Source organism: Hyperolius riggenbachi, chromosome 1 (assembly GCF_040937935.1).
Source record: "Hyperolius riggenbachi isolate aHypRig1 chromosome 1, aHypRig1.pri, whole genome shotgun sequence".
NCBI lineage: Eukaryota > Metazoa > Chordata > Amphibia > Anura > Hyperoliidae > Hyperolius > Hyperolius riggenbachi.
The window spans coordinates 145524871-145542800 of record NC_090646.1 but is presented as its reverse complement, the minus strand read 5'-3'; the positions used below and the strand labels follow the sequence as shown (position 1 = coordinate 145542800).

Here is a 17930-nt window from a genome sequence, read left to right as displayed (position 1 = left end):
GCGTAGTTAACTCTTCCTGGCACGGTCTGCAGCCACTAACAAGCCAGTTCAGTTTTGCGGAAGGTGAAACTCAGCTTCATTCACCCATTGCTCATCCCTAAATGATAACCAAGGCGTCATCACTGTTTATTCCATGCTCCGATTTTCAAACTTACTTTTCAGTGCCAGCATTAAGGCTGCAGTTATATACGCACCAAAAACCTGAAGTGAGACATCTCAGTTTATCACACATTCAGTCATGTGGGAATCATGAATTCTACAGTTGTCTTCAAGATTCCATTAGTGATGTGCAATGCAGTTAGTTTGCATATTGCACAACAGCTGCTCTCTCCCGATTGTAGCTGTATCCCAAGAGATCAGGGATGCTTGTGCCTTGTCTGGTACATTGAGAGAAAGAGAGAGATATTTTGAGCACATTTAAAAGGGAGCTTTAAGCAAAAAAAAAAAAAAAAAAAAAATAGCAAATGCTTACTTAAAGTGGATCCAAACCAAACTTTTTTTTTTTTTTTTTAATTCAAAATATTTAGTTGCACCATTCTGACATATACAAAGATAAATAAACCCTCTTTAAAGCCTATGAGCATTTTCAGTGCATAGTGCATGCTTTTCACCCTTCTCTTTTCATAACTAGGGTTATACAGGTGGCAGCCATTAGCAATTCCTCCTTTGCCAGACACCTCCTACTCCACCAGTCTGCTGGATTCTGTCCCGGCAATATAAAAAGGAAGGGAGAGGTTCCTCCAATAAATGATAATATTTTATATTTGTCATCATGCAGCTGAAAAAAGGCTGCTGCTGCTATTTGTTATTATTATAATTTAGAAAACAGATTTTATTTCTGAAATCTTGTATTTTTAATTTGGGTCCACTTTAAGGAGGAGGAAGGCTCTGGGTCCTATAGAGCCTTCCCGTTTCCTCTCCTGGTCCCGCATTCCCCCGCTAGCAGTCTCTGAGAAATCAGTCGGAGATGGCTCTCTTCCACTTTGGGTGGATTTTGGAAGTCTTCGTGAGCACTCAGGCTCCTGAAATGAGCCTGTACTGCGCACGCATGAGCGCCCTCTCTCACACACTCTCGCATGCGCAGTAAAGAGCTGCCGATCTTCGGGAGCACTTGGGCCCTTGAAATTCGCCTATCTGTTCTGCGCACGCGTGAGCGCCCTCTCACACACTCCTGCATGCGCAGTACAGAGCTGCCGGTCTTCGTGAGCACTTGGGCTCCTGAAATGAGCCTGTTCTGCGCACGCGTGAGCATCCTCTCTCACACTCCCGCATGCGCAGTACAGAGCTGCCAGTCTTCATGAGCACTTAGGCTCCTGAAATGAGCCTGTTCTGCGCACGCGTGAGCGCCCTCTCACACTCTCCCGCATGTGCAGTACAGAGCTGCCGATCTTCGGGAGGACTTGGGCTCCGTAACTCTTTCGAAGGCTCCCTCGGTGGGAGATTTCAACAGAGAAGCTTGCAGGGGAACCAGGGGACCGTGAGGCTTTATAGGACCCAGAGCCTCTCTCTACTTAGGCATCTGCTTTTTTTCCCCCACTAATGCTTCAGATTTTCATTAAGCTCTAGAGCCAGCTTTATTGCAGTGCAAGCGGGCTTCTAGAGTGTGCATGTTCACACAATTTATAGGGAGGAGTCCAAGGGTTGCATTGCAAAGGCCAATATCATTGCTAAGATATTCCTATGGGGCTTTCACATCAAGTGCGGTAGGTTACAGCATGGTATGCTGTGTATTAGGCTCTGTTCCCAATTGAGCGGAGGAACTGAATTTTTTTTTTGAGCATCAGTGGCAGGGCCCTCCCCCCCTATTGTTTCCAGCTTGAATATGCAACCTCACTGTCTGACAATCCTCTAATGGCCTAGCACAGACTATTTTAGCCAAAGACATTGAACTACTATTATCAGAGATAGATTTGCATGATCTTGTTTGGTTGTGAGCTACTTGTATGTCCTAGCTTCCTGCATACACACACACACACGCACACACACACTACCCCCGGCAACGACGAGTTCGCTGGACCCTTCCGCTGGGCGGACGGTCAGCCGACAGTAGCACGTGTGTACGCGCTGTCAGCGGACTGATAAAGCCGTTTCTGAACAATCCGTTCAGCGGATCGTTCAGAAACAGCCTTATCAGTCTGCCTGCCAGACTGCCCACACGCACTACTGTTGCTGGAACGCCCGCCCAGCGGGAGGGTCCGGCGGCCCCGTCGTTGCCGGGGGTAGTGCGTGTGTACGCACCTTAAAGGTTAACCCATTTATTTATTGTGCAGCGCAGTATGTTGGCACTTTATAAATACAATAAATAAGAGGAAAATGCCATACACAGTACTGTACTTGCTTTTAAACCATCCACATTCCTGAATGTGAAGTAGCATGGCTTTGTCATCAATAGCCATCATTTACACGCTGCTCTCAAAATAATTGAAGTGTGTACAAGTTATTAGCAAGTTCTACCTTCCCCTGATCAGTATTTTACCAGTATGCGAGTGTGGAAACAACTCACATGGGGAGTCATAATTATTCCAAAGCTATAAACAATGGCAGCTTATGACTCCAGTTGGCAGGGGAAAGTGCTGGAGCCATGCACAATGCACCTTATGCTTACCTACAACTCATACTCTACATATTAGAAAATACAAAAATAAAAATAAAATTACTTTTTACTGTAGAAAAAAAATGGTTAAATATATAGTCAGTGAACACTTACTTCCTGTCAGACAGAGCAAGATCCATCCACAAGGCAATCTAAGCAGATGCCTATGCCTAGGGCCTAGTGGGTGACAGGGGACCCAGCTGTCACATTCTCTGACCCCTCTCCCATCTCTGATAACTAAAAGTACCATGAAGGGGAGTCACAGCTACTACCTTGTACTATTTTACCTCAATCCATGTCAGCTAAAACATGCCAGCAAAGAAGAGATGCCACATCTGCCACAGCAAAAGATACAGGCCTATGGACCAGCCATACATGCAATTTCAGCACTAGTAATCTCCTGACAGCATCACATTAGTGTTTATGAGTAACCTTGCCATTTACTACCCAGAATTCTATTGACCTTGATTTACCTCCCCTAATTCTTACCTCCCTCACAGTTTCCTGACAATCTTATTCCCAGGCCTGTCCCTAAACATTCTCATTCCAATACAGAATACTACAAACTTAACCCTTCCTTGCCGCTACTCCATCCTGCAAGACCCAACATTAAAGCTTATACTCTGCCTACTCTCCTAAGCCTCCCCCCCTTCCCCCCACACACACACACCTTTGAGTGCCTTTATCTTTGGGGTCTTGTAGCCCCTCCATCCAGTCAGACCATACAAGAAGTTGAAACACGTTTGTACCACTTCAGCACTTTGACTGTAAAGCACAGGCATGTCCTTCATTATCCCTGTACTGGATCCCAACATATGAATCCACTACTGTAAGGTGAAGGAGAAGGATTTACTAAAAGTTCTATGGTTCATCTCAACACAGTTTTCAGCTGGCTGGTTTAGAAAGAGAAACTTTTTCATAGTAAGAAACAAAACAAAATTAGTAGTAAAAACGTCTATCTGGACAGAATAAAGGTACATATACTTTCATCCGGGCAGCACGGTGGCAGTGGGTAGCATAGTGATTAGCACTTTCGTCTTGCAGTGCTGGGTCCCCAGTTCAGTCCCCAGCAAGGGCACTATATGCACAGAGTTTGTATTTCCCCATCCGTGTCTGTGTGGGTTTCCTCTGGGAACATCAGTTTCCTCTGATTTTCCAAAAACATACAGATAAGTTAACTGACTTCCCCCTAATATTGGCCCTAGACTACAATACATACATAGACATAGGACTATGGTAGAGATTAGATTGTGAGCCCTCTGAGGGACAGTTAAGTGACAAGGTTATATACTCTGTACTGCGCTGCGGAAGATGTCAGCGTTATATAGGTACCAAATAATAATAATAATAATAATAATAACCCAGTACAGGGAACACTTGAATATTGTAAGTAATGCATACTTCTATATTCCTGTCAATTGGCCATTTACAGGCACAAATGTTTTCCTAGCCCTGTGTAGCACTCTGTGGCAGAGATTTACCCTCATCCATATATAAGCTCCTGGATTAGCTGGTGTCACATAAATCACTTATAAGGTGGCCACAGGCTCATTAAGCTGCAGATGGTGGGCCAGCACGAGTGAGCCTGCCATCTGCAGACTAGGCCAGGGGCACTGCAGAGCAATGTCTGCTGATACATGCTCTGCTTCAGCCAACTAATTGTGGCCAGCAGTGTGTCAATGTAGTGAAGATGGAGAGTTTCTCCATTTACTATTGGTCTGATTGTCATAATTATATGAGGTTTCTCCTCAAGCTCAGCCAATCCACCCTGGCAGATCAGGATTTCAGCAGAGAACGAAGTCATGACCTGGAACAGTACGCAATGTGTATGAATGTACGATGTGACAACTTGGCACTGTTCAACACAGGAGCAGGCAGAGCACTATGGTGCAGAAAATTACTGGGGAAAAAAAAGCCCTCATCCTAGCAATATTCCCCCTTAAAGTACTATTCCACTATTAGCAATCCTACCCAACCTAAAATACTATTACTACTGCATATCCTAGCAATCTTTCCCAACATGAGAAATATTGGCCAATCAGCAAGGAACAGAGATGTGGGAGGGGAAAGAGGCTTAAGCCAATCAGGCTGCATTAGTTATGGCTGAGGGTAAAAGGGGAGGAAAGTAAGAAAGGGAAAAAAAAAATAAAAAAAAAAAATAAGAAAACCCAACATGCAACTTCCTTGCGGCAATGTACCAAATAAGAGCCAGGGAAACTGGGGAATGATGCTTTATGGATAAGAAAAGCAAGAGTGATTTTTAACTTTTGGATTGCCTGGTAGCATCCTTATTTTTGTTTACCAGATAAAAATAAAGAATTGATTTTTGCCCGACAGTTACACTTTAAAGAGGAACTTGAATCCAACTATAAAGGGTTATCTCAGATAACCAAAAGTACCATAAAGGGGAGTCAAAGCTACTACCTTGTACTATTTTATCTCAATCCATGTCAGCTAAAACATGCTGGCAAAGAAGAGATGCCACATCTGTCACAGCAAAAGATACAGGCCTATGGAACAGTCACACGTGCATTTTCAGCACTACAGCATCACATTAGTGTTTACCAAGTAACCGTGCCATCTACTACCCAGAATTCTATTGACCTTAATTTACCTCCCTCACAGTTTCCTGACATTAATCGTATTCCCACCTCTATGCCATAGCCTATTTTTTTTTTAAATATTAAGTTATAGATTTAGACACAAGGCACACGAAATTGAAGAAGATCTTTACTGCTGGCAAGGTGCATCGCTCTGGAATGTTTGTTGTCCCCTGCTCTCCCAGAATGCTCTGGGGAAGAAGGCTGTGTGACATAAGACAAATAACATTTATATCGTGCTTTTCTCCTGGCAGACTCAATGCGCCAGAGCAGCAGCCACTAGGGCGCGCTCTATAGGCAGTAGCAGTGTTAGGGAGACTTGCCTAAGGTCTCCTACTGAATAGGTGTTGGCTTACTGAACAGGCAGAACCAAGATTCGAACCCTGGTCTCCTGTGTCAGAGGCAGAGCCCTTAACCCAGGCATGGGCAAACTTGGCCCTCCAGCTGTTACAGAACTACAAGTCCCACAATGCATTCCAGAAGTCTGACAGCCACAGTCATGACTCATAAAGGCAAATGCATTGTGGGACTTGTAGTTCTGTAACAGCTGGAGGGCTGAGTTTGCCCATGCCTGCCTTAACCATTACACTATCCAGCCACTAGCCTAGGCTAAACATCACAGGGAGCATATGGTTATGGTAACATACCAATATAGTGCAGCATATTCCTGTAGATATAGGAAGCATTTCAGATGTTGAAACCAGGATAACTAACCTGTTTGGGATGACGCTAGTCAAATCTACGCCAGTTTGTGTCTGTTTATTCCTGCCAGGACATAGATTTCAACTTCTCCACCATGCCTTTCCCATCACTCTCACTGATCCAGGGATGCTGCAGCTCACTTGCTCTGCTGTGATCCAATCACAGCAATCACTGTTTACAAAAGGATGGCTCTGACCAAAACCATCCAGTCCAAAAAGGGTTAATGCAAAATTGGGTATCCTAAACTGTGTATTACATTCTAATATTTGTCCTTACAGTGCCTTTTTAAGCCTACTCAAACCACAAAAACAGTGAAGTAATGAAGTAGAGATCACCTGAAGCCTGCACTGAAACCACCCAGCACTGAGAAGGGCAGCACCAAGATTAAATGTGTGGTGTGTGTGATGTGAACGCTTGCAACAGAGACTGACTCAGCACCCAGACAGGGATCCAGCACAGACATTGCCTCCTGCAGCAACACCTGCAGGGCCTGCTGCTGCGTACGAGAGGAATTGGCGTGGGAGACTTGGGCGCAGGATACAGCCGGTATATGGCTGATCCTGCTGCTGCACAAGTCCCGGCCATATTAAATACTATTCCCCCTCCAGGCCGCCATGGATGGTGGGGAATGAAATAATTCGGCTTCCAGCATTTGCTGGAGGCCGAATTATTGCGTTTTAAAAGTAACTTCAGCTCCGTATTCTGACTGCGCCAGAGTTACTCCCGGTGTGCCCAAGTCTCCTGCGCTGGATTCACTGTGTTTGCTGCTTCTCGTTACTACAGTTGGACTTTTACAGATTATGTGACCACAGATAGAGTATCTAAAACTGTGCCTGGAGTTTGGTGTGAAAGAGCAGCTCACACCTTTATATAGTGCTCAATGCAAGGGTATATAGGTAACAACTGCATATTGTGGAGCTAACTGGTCACAGCAGGTTAAAGGACATCGAGGTGAAAATAAACTGATTGATACAATCAGTTTATTTTCACCTCAGATGTCCTTTAACCTAGATACTATCATCCTCCTAAAAATGAATTTCTAGATATCCCTCAGTTTTATATTCAAATCTAGTTTTTAAGTTTTTACTGTTTCATTGTCCCTGCTCCATGACACCTTCATTGAAGCACGCTAGAGCTCAAATCTATGGAATATTAACCCCTTTTATCCCTTCCCTGCTCCAGGAAGCCATTTACTGACAGGAAAGTATTTTATGGCTGTAACTACCGTGTTTCCCCGAAAATAAGACACTGTCTTATATTAATTTTTGCTCTAAAAGATGTGCTAGGGCTTATTTTCAGAGGATGTCTTATTTTTGGGCAAACACTGGTAGTTTTCCTATACAAAATGTATATACTGTATGCCATGCTGAAACGCGTGCAACATACACAGAGCTTGTGGTTTGCAGATATTGGCTCTCACAAGAAATTGATTCTGCTGATCATGCGAGTAAGTCTATTTCTTGCAGGCAGAGAACTCTGTCAGGCTCCCCAGAGCATAGGATAAGCTGTGTGTGTGTGTCCTGGGAAGAGGTGAAGAGGTGAAGTGCTTATCACAACAGATCAGGAGGGCTGGCGCCAACAAAAACACAAATTGCCTGACACATATGTAGGACTGTGTAGAACTAACATTATACTGCTGCTCTCCTGTTTCCAGGCTTTGTATTCATCATGACTTGCTGGTGTCATGTGGGCTGCTAACTAGGACTTAAATTCGGAGGATGTCTTACATTCCAAGCATTCTTGACATTCCTGCTAGGTTTTATTCTCAGGGGATGTCTTACTTTAGGGGAAACACGGTACTTATCAGTGAGGTTTATGCTATACTCTGACTCAGACAGGAACTGCCACTTACGGTACATACCTGATTAACTCTTTCAAGCAGAGAAAGAAAAAAAAGGAACACAGCCTAGTTATTTGTGTGCTAGGCACTGTACATACACGTCTATCTCACCATGTCACATGCCACCTCGGTTGTCCTTTAAAGGAAAACTACAACAAAATGCATCTGTTTCTCTAAACAACTAACAAGAAAAAAAAAAAAAAAGAAAAAAAAAAAAAACACTTTAATCATTTACTATCTAAAACCTGAGTCGTCACTCTGTTCAACTGCTCCACTTTACTCCAGTTTTGCGTATACCTTGATAAATCAGTCCCAATGAGAAATACAGTGGCTTGCAAAAGTATTCGGATCCCTCTAAGTTTTCCACATTTTGTCACATTACTGCCACAAACATGAATCAATTTTATTGGAATTCCACGTGAAAGACCAATACAAAGTGGTGTACACGTGAGAAGTGGAACGAAAATCATACACGATTCCAAACATTCTTTACAAATCAAAAACTGCAAAGTGGGGTGTGCGTAATTATTCAGCCCCCTTTGGTCTGAGTGCAGTCAGTTGCCCATAGACATTGCCTGATGAGTGCTAATGACTAGAGTGCACATGTGTGTAATCTAATGTCAGTACAAATACAGCTGCTCTGTGACAATCTCAGAGGTTGTCTAAGACAATATTGGGAGCAACAACACCATGAAGTTCAAAGAACACACCAGACAGGTCAGGGATAAAGTTATTGAGAAATTTAAAGCAGGCTTAGGCTACAAAAAGATTTCCAAAGCCTTGAACATCCCACAGAGCACTGTTCAAGCGATCATTCAGAAATGGAAGGAGTATGGCACAACTGTAAACCTACCAAGACAAGGCCGTCCACCTAAACTCACAGGCCGAACAAGGACAGCGCTGATCAGAAATGCAGTCAAGAGGCCCATGGTGACTCTGGACGAGCTGCAGAGATCTACAGCTCAGGTGGAGGAATCTGTCCACAGGACAACTATTAGTCGTGCACTGCACAAAGTTGGCTCTTATGGAAGAGTGACAGGAAGAAAGCCATTGTTAACCTCCCTGGCGGTTTATTTATTTTGCCAGGGAGGCTGCGGGAGGGTTTTTTTTAAATTGAAAAAAAAAAAAATATTTCATGCAGCCAACTGAAAGTTGGCTGCATGAAAGCCCACTAGAGGGCGCTCCGGAAGCGTACTTTCGATCGCCTCCGGCAATCGAAAGTAACAAGATAGGCCGCAATGAGCGGCCTATCTTGTTTCGCTTTCCTCGTCGCCATGGCGACAAGCGGAGTGACGTCATGGACGTCAGTCGACGTCCTGACGTCAGAGCCGCCCGATCCAGCCCCTAGCGCCGGCCGGAACTGTTTGTTCCGGCTGCGCTGGGCTCGGGCGGCTGGGGGGACCCTCTTTCGCCGCTGCACGCGGCGGATCGCCGCGGAGCGGCGGCGATCGGGCAGCACACGCGGCTGGCAAAGTGCCGGCTGCGTGTGCTGCTTTTTACAGAATTGAAATCGGCCCAGCAGGGCCTGAGCGGCGACCTCCGGCGGCATACCCCGAGCTCAGCTCGGGATTACCGCCAAGGAGGTTAACAGAAAAGCATAAGAAGTCCCGTTTACAGTTGGCCACATTGCCATGTGGGGGACACAGCAAACATGTGGAAGAAGGTGCTCTGGTCGGATGAGACCAAAATGGAACTTTTTGGCAAAAATGCAAAATGCTATGTGTGGCAGAAAACAAACACTGCACATCACTCAGAACACACCACCCCCACTGTCAAATATGGTGGTGGCAGCATCATGCTCTGGGGTGCTTCTCTTCAGCAGGGACAGGGAAGCTGGTCAAAGTTGATGGGAAGATGGATGGAGCCAAATACAGGACAATCTTGGAAGAAAACCTCTTGGAGTCTGCAAAAGACTTGAGACTGGGGCGGAGGTCCACCTTCCAGCAGGACAACGACCCTAAACATAAAGCCAGGGCAACAATGGAATGGTTAAAACAAAAACTATACATAATTTAGAATGCCCCAGTCAAAGTCCAGATCTAAATCCAATTGAGAATCTGTGGCAAGTCCTGAAAACTGCTGTTCACAAACGCTGTCCATCTAATCTGACTGAGCAAGAGCTGTTTTGCAAAGAAGAATGGGCACGGATTTCAGTCTCTAGATGTGCAAAGCTGGTAGAGACATACCCTAAAAGACTGGCAGGTGTAATTGCAGCAAAAGGTGGTTCTACAAAGTATTGACTCAGGGGGCTGAATAATTACGCACACCCCACTTTGCAGTTATTGATTTGTAAAAAATGTTTGGAATGATGTATGATTTTCGTTCCACTTCTCACTTGTACACCACTTTGTATTGGTCTTTCATGTGGAATTCTAATAAAATCGATTCATGTTTGTGACAAAATGTGGAAAACTTCATGGGGGCCGAATACTTTTGCAAGCCACTGTACATACCTGTTACTGTAAAGGTGCCCATTAATGGTAGTGAACGATAGAATGTTCTATCGGATTATTCAGGTTGTATTGTATGAACACAGAGAACCTGGTGGAGGCAATTTACGGTATGTTAGGCTCCCAATCTCTGCAGTGAGCTGGTGTTCAGCCCAAATGTCTGACCACCTCTTCTCTCATGTAGCTTGCTGAGGGTTGTCCTGCACTCAACTATACTCTTCAAGTTCCAAGGATGACAGCACACCAAAAACACCAGCTGGGAATTTCATCTGAAGGTGGCCCTTTATCATCGCATTGGCTTAGTCTCCTGCTGCTTTGGCTGGAAGGGGCATGGTGCTCATGCTTCTTGCCACCTCCCTTCACCATAGCTGTTACAGCTACAGCCCTTCTCCCACTATACTGGAGTGTTGGGTAGTATGGTTTCAGTGAATGACCCAGTGAATGAGCAGCTCTGAGAGGTTTGGCACCATGGCTGTAAGTTCAAATAGTTGAGTAAGGTGACCCCAAATTTAAAGACCCTCAGTGGTGAGTATTTAAAGGGGGGGGGGGCAATAAACTAGGTTAGCTAAAATGGTGAGAAAGTGGGGAGCTATAAAAAAAAAAGGAGACACGCTCCCCATCCCAGACACGCACCCACACACAGACACACGCACACCACATGGACATGGTTTTGTCTGTGCATTACTAATTACAGGACAGAGGGGTGGTCTGGCACCGAGTAACAATACTGAGATCCACAACCTCAATCACTTTAATAGCATTACTGATTTTAGAACTCTTTGTGATAGCGAACATTCAGGGCCCATTCACACTAGAGCGTTTTGCCACGATTTAGGCAAAACGCTCAACTGCTAGTGCTTTTTAAAAGTGCTAGTGTAATAAAACCCTATGGGCCCATTCTTACTTGGGCGATTTGCAGTTATCGCCACAAATCCCCCAAAATTGTGAAACGCAAACGCATTGCCTGCACCATTTTCAGGCGATTTCCTGGCGATCGCGTTTCAGTGCTAAAGAAGCGCTAAACGCGATCGTTGGAAAATTGACGCAGTGTTCATTGATATTTCCTCGTGAATTCTCAGAAAAATCAGTCCTGCAAGACGCCGGCAAAAATCACCGGTGAATGGGCCCTAAAGGAGACCTTAAGTCGCAACGTGTCTGCTTTAAGAGGTAACGCACTGCAAGCGGTGAGTTACCACAACGCAACATTTTCAACGCGACTTTAACGTCGCTCTGTGAACGGCCCATAGGATTAGCATTGCAGTGTGGTAAGCTGCGTTATAAGACTTTATAACGCAGCTCCGCAACTTACCACTGTGAATGCGACCTAAAAAGGTACCCAAGGCGAGAGACATATGAAGGCTGACATATTTATTTCCTTTTAACAATGCCTGGCTGATCTGATTATCCTCTGCCTATAATACTTCTAGCCATAGACCCTGAACAACCATGCAGATCAGGTGTTTCTGACAAAAATCTGACAATAGCTGCATGCTTGTTTCGGGTGTGTGATTCAGACAATACTGCAGCCAGAGAGATCAGCATGACTGCCAGGAAACTAGTATGGTTTAAAAGGAAATAAATATGGCAGCCTCCATGTGTCTCTCACCTTGGGTTCCTTTTTAGTTAGCCTTAGAGGGATATGGTAATTTTTATGACAGTGAACTATGGAAGTTTTTACAGAACTCTGCCATGACAGTGGCTAAGCACCTGATTTAGCTGCTTCATAACTAAGAATGAAAAATGAGATGCATAATTCCCAGCTGAAGCAGGATTAAAGGGAACTTATGATGGGAGAATAAAGGCAAAATATACATTCCTGGGGCTTCCTCCAGCACCCTCCGGCCTGATCGCTCCCATGCCGTCCTCTTCCAACTCCCCCTTCATCCGCAATTGACCCTGGAAAGTCCTCCGGTCCGGTGCCACCTGCGCATGTGCAGCCCAGTCGTACATGCGCTCCCGCCGCACTCACATCACCTGGTGCGTTCTGCACCTCCGCAGTACGACAGTGCAGGTGCAGAACGCTCCTGACAACAGGAGCGCGCTTGGCCAGTCTGCGTATGCACCAACTGGAGGATTTTCCGGGGCCAGTCGCGGGCAAAGGAGAAGGCGACTGAGGAAACGATCAGGCCGGAGGAAGACCCAGGTATGTATACATTTTTAAAGGGGCCCCATCTCAGGTACACTAAACAAATTTTGTACAAAAATGTAAGCAGCTAGAAAAAAAAAAAATAGATTAACAGAATTCCATGCCGGCATGATTTCATTGGTCCTCTTTGAAGCTGCTAAAATAAACCTACAAAATGTGCATAGTCCTGCATTAACTTGGAATTATTTGCATCTCATTGAACATCCCTACTTATGACCACTGACAGCCTACACTGACAGTTTTGAAGGCAGGATTTGTAAAGTTTTGAATGCAGGATTAGCATCTTAATCACTTAATACACTCAGACCAGTTGCTGTTGAAATATGATTTTTATATAGTGACAATCCCGCTTTAAAGTGAATGGGAACCGCATTTTTAAAAAAAATGAAGCAAATACTTACCTAAGGAGAGGGAAGGCTCTGGGTCGTATAGAGCCTTCTGTCTCCTCTCTCGGTGATCTCTATCCTGTGCTGGCTGCCCCCCGTTTCAATCCCCCGCCGAAAGGGTATTTGGAAGTCTTCGGGAGCCGTGTCCTCCCAAAGACGTGCGGCTCCATACTGCACAGGCGTGAGCGTGCAAGAGAGAGCGCTTTCATTAGCTGACCCTGACTATCAATGTAAGCCAATGGGAGTTGCTTATGTTGGTAGACAGGGTCAGGAGCCAATGAAATCGGTTTCTGACCCGCTCACAGGGCTCTGCCGTTCTAGAGATGGCATAGCGAGTGAACCTTGGTGGGAAGACATCGGTGAGATCGTCAGGAGCGACAAAAGCGGCGAGAACGTGCAGCGTCGGTGTATTGAAATCTATGCCCTGGCAGCTACGTAGCCATCAAAACAAGGCGTAGATTTCAATTAGCGTGGTCCTTAACTAGTAAAAAAAAAAAAAAAATACTTTAGTTTTTTTTTCTTGTTACTAAAAGTGAATAGGTTACTCTGCCATTACAATTTTTACATTTGATGCTGCTGTTCCACAGAAGTTTCCTTTGGAAGAGTCAGTCACATTCAAACAAGCTCTCAAGACTCACCTCTTCACGCTCGCATACCCCCCTACACCAGCACCATAATATGTTCTGTTAGACCCCCTCTCAAAAGACGCACCTGTTGTCTCCACCCCATCCTTTAGATTGTAAGCCTCCGGCAGGGCCCTCTTCCCTAACGTATCCAGCTTGATTATGCAATCTTACTCACAACCACCCCTCTTGTAGACTCGAACAGTCTCTATTTTGACCTATGACACTGTATTGTTATCAAATCATTTGCATGATCTTGTTTTGTTGTGAGTTTCCGTATGTTCTACCTGTATGTTAACCCATTTGTCTATTGTGCAGCGCTGCGTAATATGTTGGCGCTTTATAAAAATACAATAAATAATAATAATAATAATAATGACCTAAAGATCTGTACACAATGGGTATCATTCATAAAGGTGCAGTCGGTAGTGCGGGAAAACACCGTTCTTCTCCGCAACCGGTACTTAAGACTTCTGGGTGGTCATTCATAAAGAAGTTGCCTGTTGCAGTAGAAGTGCGGAGGTTTTCTGGAGGAAGCTGGCGGTAGCGTGGCGGAAGACATGCGGAAAGATAAAAGCTGCCCGATTCCCTCCGTGCGCTCCTCTGTCTGATGCTGCTTGGGAGGTCCGTCCCATTCATTTACACGTATTCCGCCCGCCTATCGCTACTGTCGAGCAAGCGGTATTTTCCTTCTGCATACCGCTTGCTCTAATCTTTATGAATGGACGTGTTTGTAACTTTTTCTAGATAAATCTAGAAAAACTCCGCACAAGGCGGAAATGTATCGCTCTGTCAGCTTTTCATGCGGAAAGAGCCTTTATGAATGGGGATTTTGCAGAGTGGTCAGTAAAGTCACCGGTATTAAGCATTTCCGCATGCGGAAATGCTTTATGAATGATAGCCAAAGTATAGAACTGCCAGCAGAGTGGGAGTTTCTTCCGCTGCAAAAAAAACATCACATGACCTTGCCCATCTCCTCCTTCTGCTCCCTCCTGCGGAACACAGTAAAGAGGTGGGCAGGGCTAGCACTTTGATCACAGAAGCAGATAGGCTGGCACCCCCTCTCACCTCCTTCCCACTACCTGATGCAGGTGATGATGGGATAGAGGGGAGGCATATGGACAGCTCATAGATTGCTATTCAGTCCAGGCAAGCTGCAACTGACATTTGCATAGCAAGTCAGCACTGCAAACCAAGCTAGTCAGGTGAAAGTCTTTGCGCATTGCAAGTTAAAATACATTCGACACGAAATGCATTCAAACAAGCCTGAACTAAGGCTTTACATGACACATTTACAAAAATTTGAAGATTTAACTCTGTATAAACATTTAATAAAAACTGCAGCCTGTGGAGTCATCACAGAGTGTAGTTGGCAGAGTGTAGTTGGCACAAACATATCATCAGTGCCAGTCTTCTCTATAGAGGAAGTGCTGTCAGTGAGGACCGATAGAATGAGTAGTCATAATCCTAGAAGGGCCTTGTGTCTGACACTTCAAGTCACCTCTATTAATCTTCAATCACCTTCCTGCACAATGAGCTGCAATAAAAATCCTACTGATCCACAGACACACACCCAGTGTCATCACATTACTCTTCCTCTGTAGTGCCTTACATTCACATCTGCTGCTGCATCGCATGGCACCAATAATAACTGCAGACCTTTCTTTCTTCATCAAGACCTGTATTTCTTCGGTCACATGCTAACCTCACATTTCTTATCTTGCCATCATATAAGGCCCACTAGTCTATAGTAGTTGCACAGTAGGAACACAGCATTACAGGATGGGGGAGGGAGGACATCTGAGAACAAAAATCAATAGCTCCTCAATGCATTAACCAGATAAAGGAATGCCATGCTCATTAAAAGACCCAAATAGCCATTCAGATGTAAATAACAGAATACCAGCGTAGAAACGCTACCGATACCAATCCACCAGGCAGATAAAATGCATTTGCTGTACATTCACAGGGATGCTGGCACAAGGTTTGTTATTGTATGCCATTGTGCGTGGAAGGACCTATTAATAAAGTTTATTGAAAGAATATGGCTGTCAGAGAGTCAGTATTCCTAATGTGATCATAACATGGATCTCATTGTTTGAGAGCACAGCAGCATGCTCGCTAATAAGGCAGAGGCAGGAACGACAAATATTTACATCCGTAAAATGAATGAAATGAATGTGTCTTGCCTGATAAGAGATCCTGACAATCAGAACAAATGCAGCTCCCTTTACCCTTTGGCAGCAGCGTGTGCCAAGCTATCAGCATTTATTACAGTAACCTTTGAATATCATTTATGCATTAAAGAGTCTCAGTTGGCTACTGACCTTTATTAGTAGGGATAGCTGAGTTATCCCTCAGAGACTATTCACAGGAGAAGATGAAATGGCTGTGGGTGTTGGTCTGTGTTGTGGTCATGAATCTCTCAGGCGCAACAGACTACCTTTATTGTGTGACAGATTGTGTTATGTTTGGGGGAAAATGAGACTGTATGCATATTATAATAGCGCCACACTGTAATCATGCTCCACTCCCAGCTTGCCTATTCTTCACTCCATGCTATAGAACACAAGCGGTGTACTGAGCTTCATGGTATTAACCATTCCATGCCCAGATAGTCCCACTGCTCACCTGCTAACAGGAAAATCATTTACCAACTTTTACCAGCTACGGCACGCAGGTAACCCCTCCTGGAACAAAAGACTTTCTTCCTGCCAACCTACATAATGCAACAATAAGCCAAATGCATATCCTCCTATGCTTTTCATATCTAGTACAATGACAAGCAAGCAGCAGGTAGGTAGGTAGGTAGGTCACAGGTTAGCCCTGTAGAGCCTAGGTTGTGGACATGTGCAATGCATACCTAAGGGCTACTTATATTGAGCTCGGAGGAAAAGGGGGGGGGGATGGGGTACTTGTCACTGTCAAAACCATTTTTAAAAGTTTCCGTTTAAAAAACAAAATAAAATAAAAGATGATAAACCATATACAAACCTGAATTAATATTTAGCCAATTAAAAGCATTAATACACAATTAAGGAGTGACCCTAACAAACATGTGTCAAATGGTAAATGAGGTGAAGAATCTCACAATTGGGATTTTACTTGGCAAATAAATACCAGCTTTTATAATGAGGGGCATGACTGATTGCTGTAATGATGATGGGAACCCCTGCTGTAGAAGATGTAACACAAAAACAAGCTATGCCCTGTACTGCAGCAAATCACATGGGCACACCACAATACAGCAGTGCAATAGTGTCAGTACAGCAGCACCCAAACATGTATTACTAATAACACAAATAACTACAGCTGCCAGGTCTGTTATGGCTGCATAACCACTTCTGTGTTGCATAACACAACCAAACCAATGGCTACACACACGCGTACATTTGAATACGGCGCTGGTAGACTTGGGCGCAGGATCCAGCTGTTAAATGGCTGGTCCTGCTTCTGCACAAGTCCGGGGCGTTTTAATTACTATTCCCCCTCCAGGCCGACATGGATAGTGGGGGAATGAAATAATTCGGCTTCCAGCGATTGCTGGAGGCCGAATTATTGTGTTTTTTAAACAACTTCGGCTCCGTCTTCTGACGGAGCCGACCTTCCTCACTGAGCGCCGCTATAGACTGATTCCCATTACAGTCTATGGCGGCGCTGGCTGCGCCCAAAGCTAGCAGCGCTGAAAAGCACTGCTCCGACACACACAGGGAAAGCACACAAAACCAACAGTGATACACAATTGTATGTAATGCTAGAATCCCATAGATGTGTTTATAGATGATGGCCACGTGTGAGCTGCCTCTTACCTTGCACAGGTGATGATGGTCAGAGGAATGCCTTGTTCAGCAGCACACAGAGGAGACACAGGGCTGTGCTCAGCAGCTGACTGATACACCTGCTTCTCCAGCGCTGCCGCCTTCTTGTAGTAAGGAAAAAAAATCCCCAGCTTCCAGAAAGGGCAACACCCTTTGCTTGGGTCAGCGAGCTTCCCCAGTGAGCAGCTATCAGCAGCGAGCCGTGCAGATAACGCTGCCTTTACAAGACAAAAAAAGCTGCTCCGCCGCCTGATAGAGAATAGGAAGCACGAGCAGGCTGCATGCCATTCCCTGAGCTCAGCTCACAGGAGAGCCAGTCCCCATCCCCTCCATACACAAGACTGCAGCCATGCCCAGCACCGACCCCTCTGCTGCTCCTTCTTCTATCCACAAGCCAAGGAACGTCTTCTCTGCAAATCAACAAGAGAAGGGCATAATACAGCAGCACACTGCTCCCCAGCAGGAAAATGGCTGGTGTGCTCTCAGCAGAGGTTGCACACAGCTCATTGGGTTGCACTGGCTTTTGGTAGCTATAGCAACAGCCAACAGACAGGCTTTACACAGCAAGCATGGCTGCCCATGTGCAGGTCACTAGCCCTGCATGCTAATTTCTTTTAGAGTGAGATATCCAGGTTTGGATTACTTTTACATAAGATTGTATCATTCTTGCAGGTTAGGGCCACCTTACATCGGATACTTAGTTGCTGCTAGCAGTCACAGCTACTAAGAATCCAAGCAGTTGTTATTAATGTTATTCAAAGCACTTAATGAA

General features: G+C 45.0%; 1 protein-coding gene across 13 annotated transcripts in view; it reads right to left on the bottom strand.

The window, feature by feature from the left end:
• The window catches only part of SORBS2 (sorbin and SH3 domain containing 2), a 403972-nt gene extending 386307 nt beyond the window's left edge, over positions 1-17665 (bottom strand). For 12 of the 13 annotated variants that reach the window (XM_068278687.1, XM_068278672.1, XM_068278679.1 and 9 more), the window contains exon 1: positions 17150-17665. The gene's annotated coding sequence lies outside the window, so the exon portion shown is untranslated. The remainder of the gene's footprint in view (positions 1-17149) is intronic. The other variant, XM_068278686.1, reaches the window with a different exon arrangement.
• Between the last annotated feature and the right edge of the window lie 265 nt (positions 17666-17930).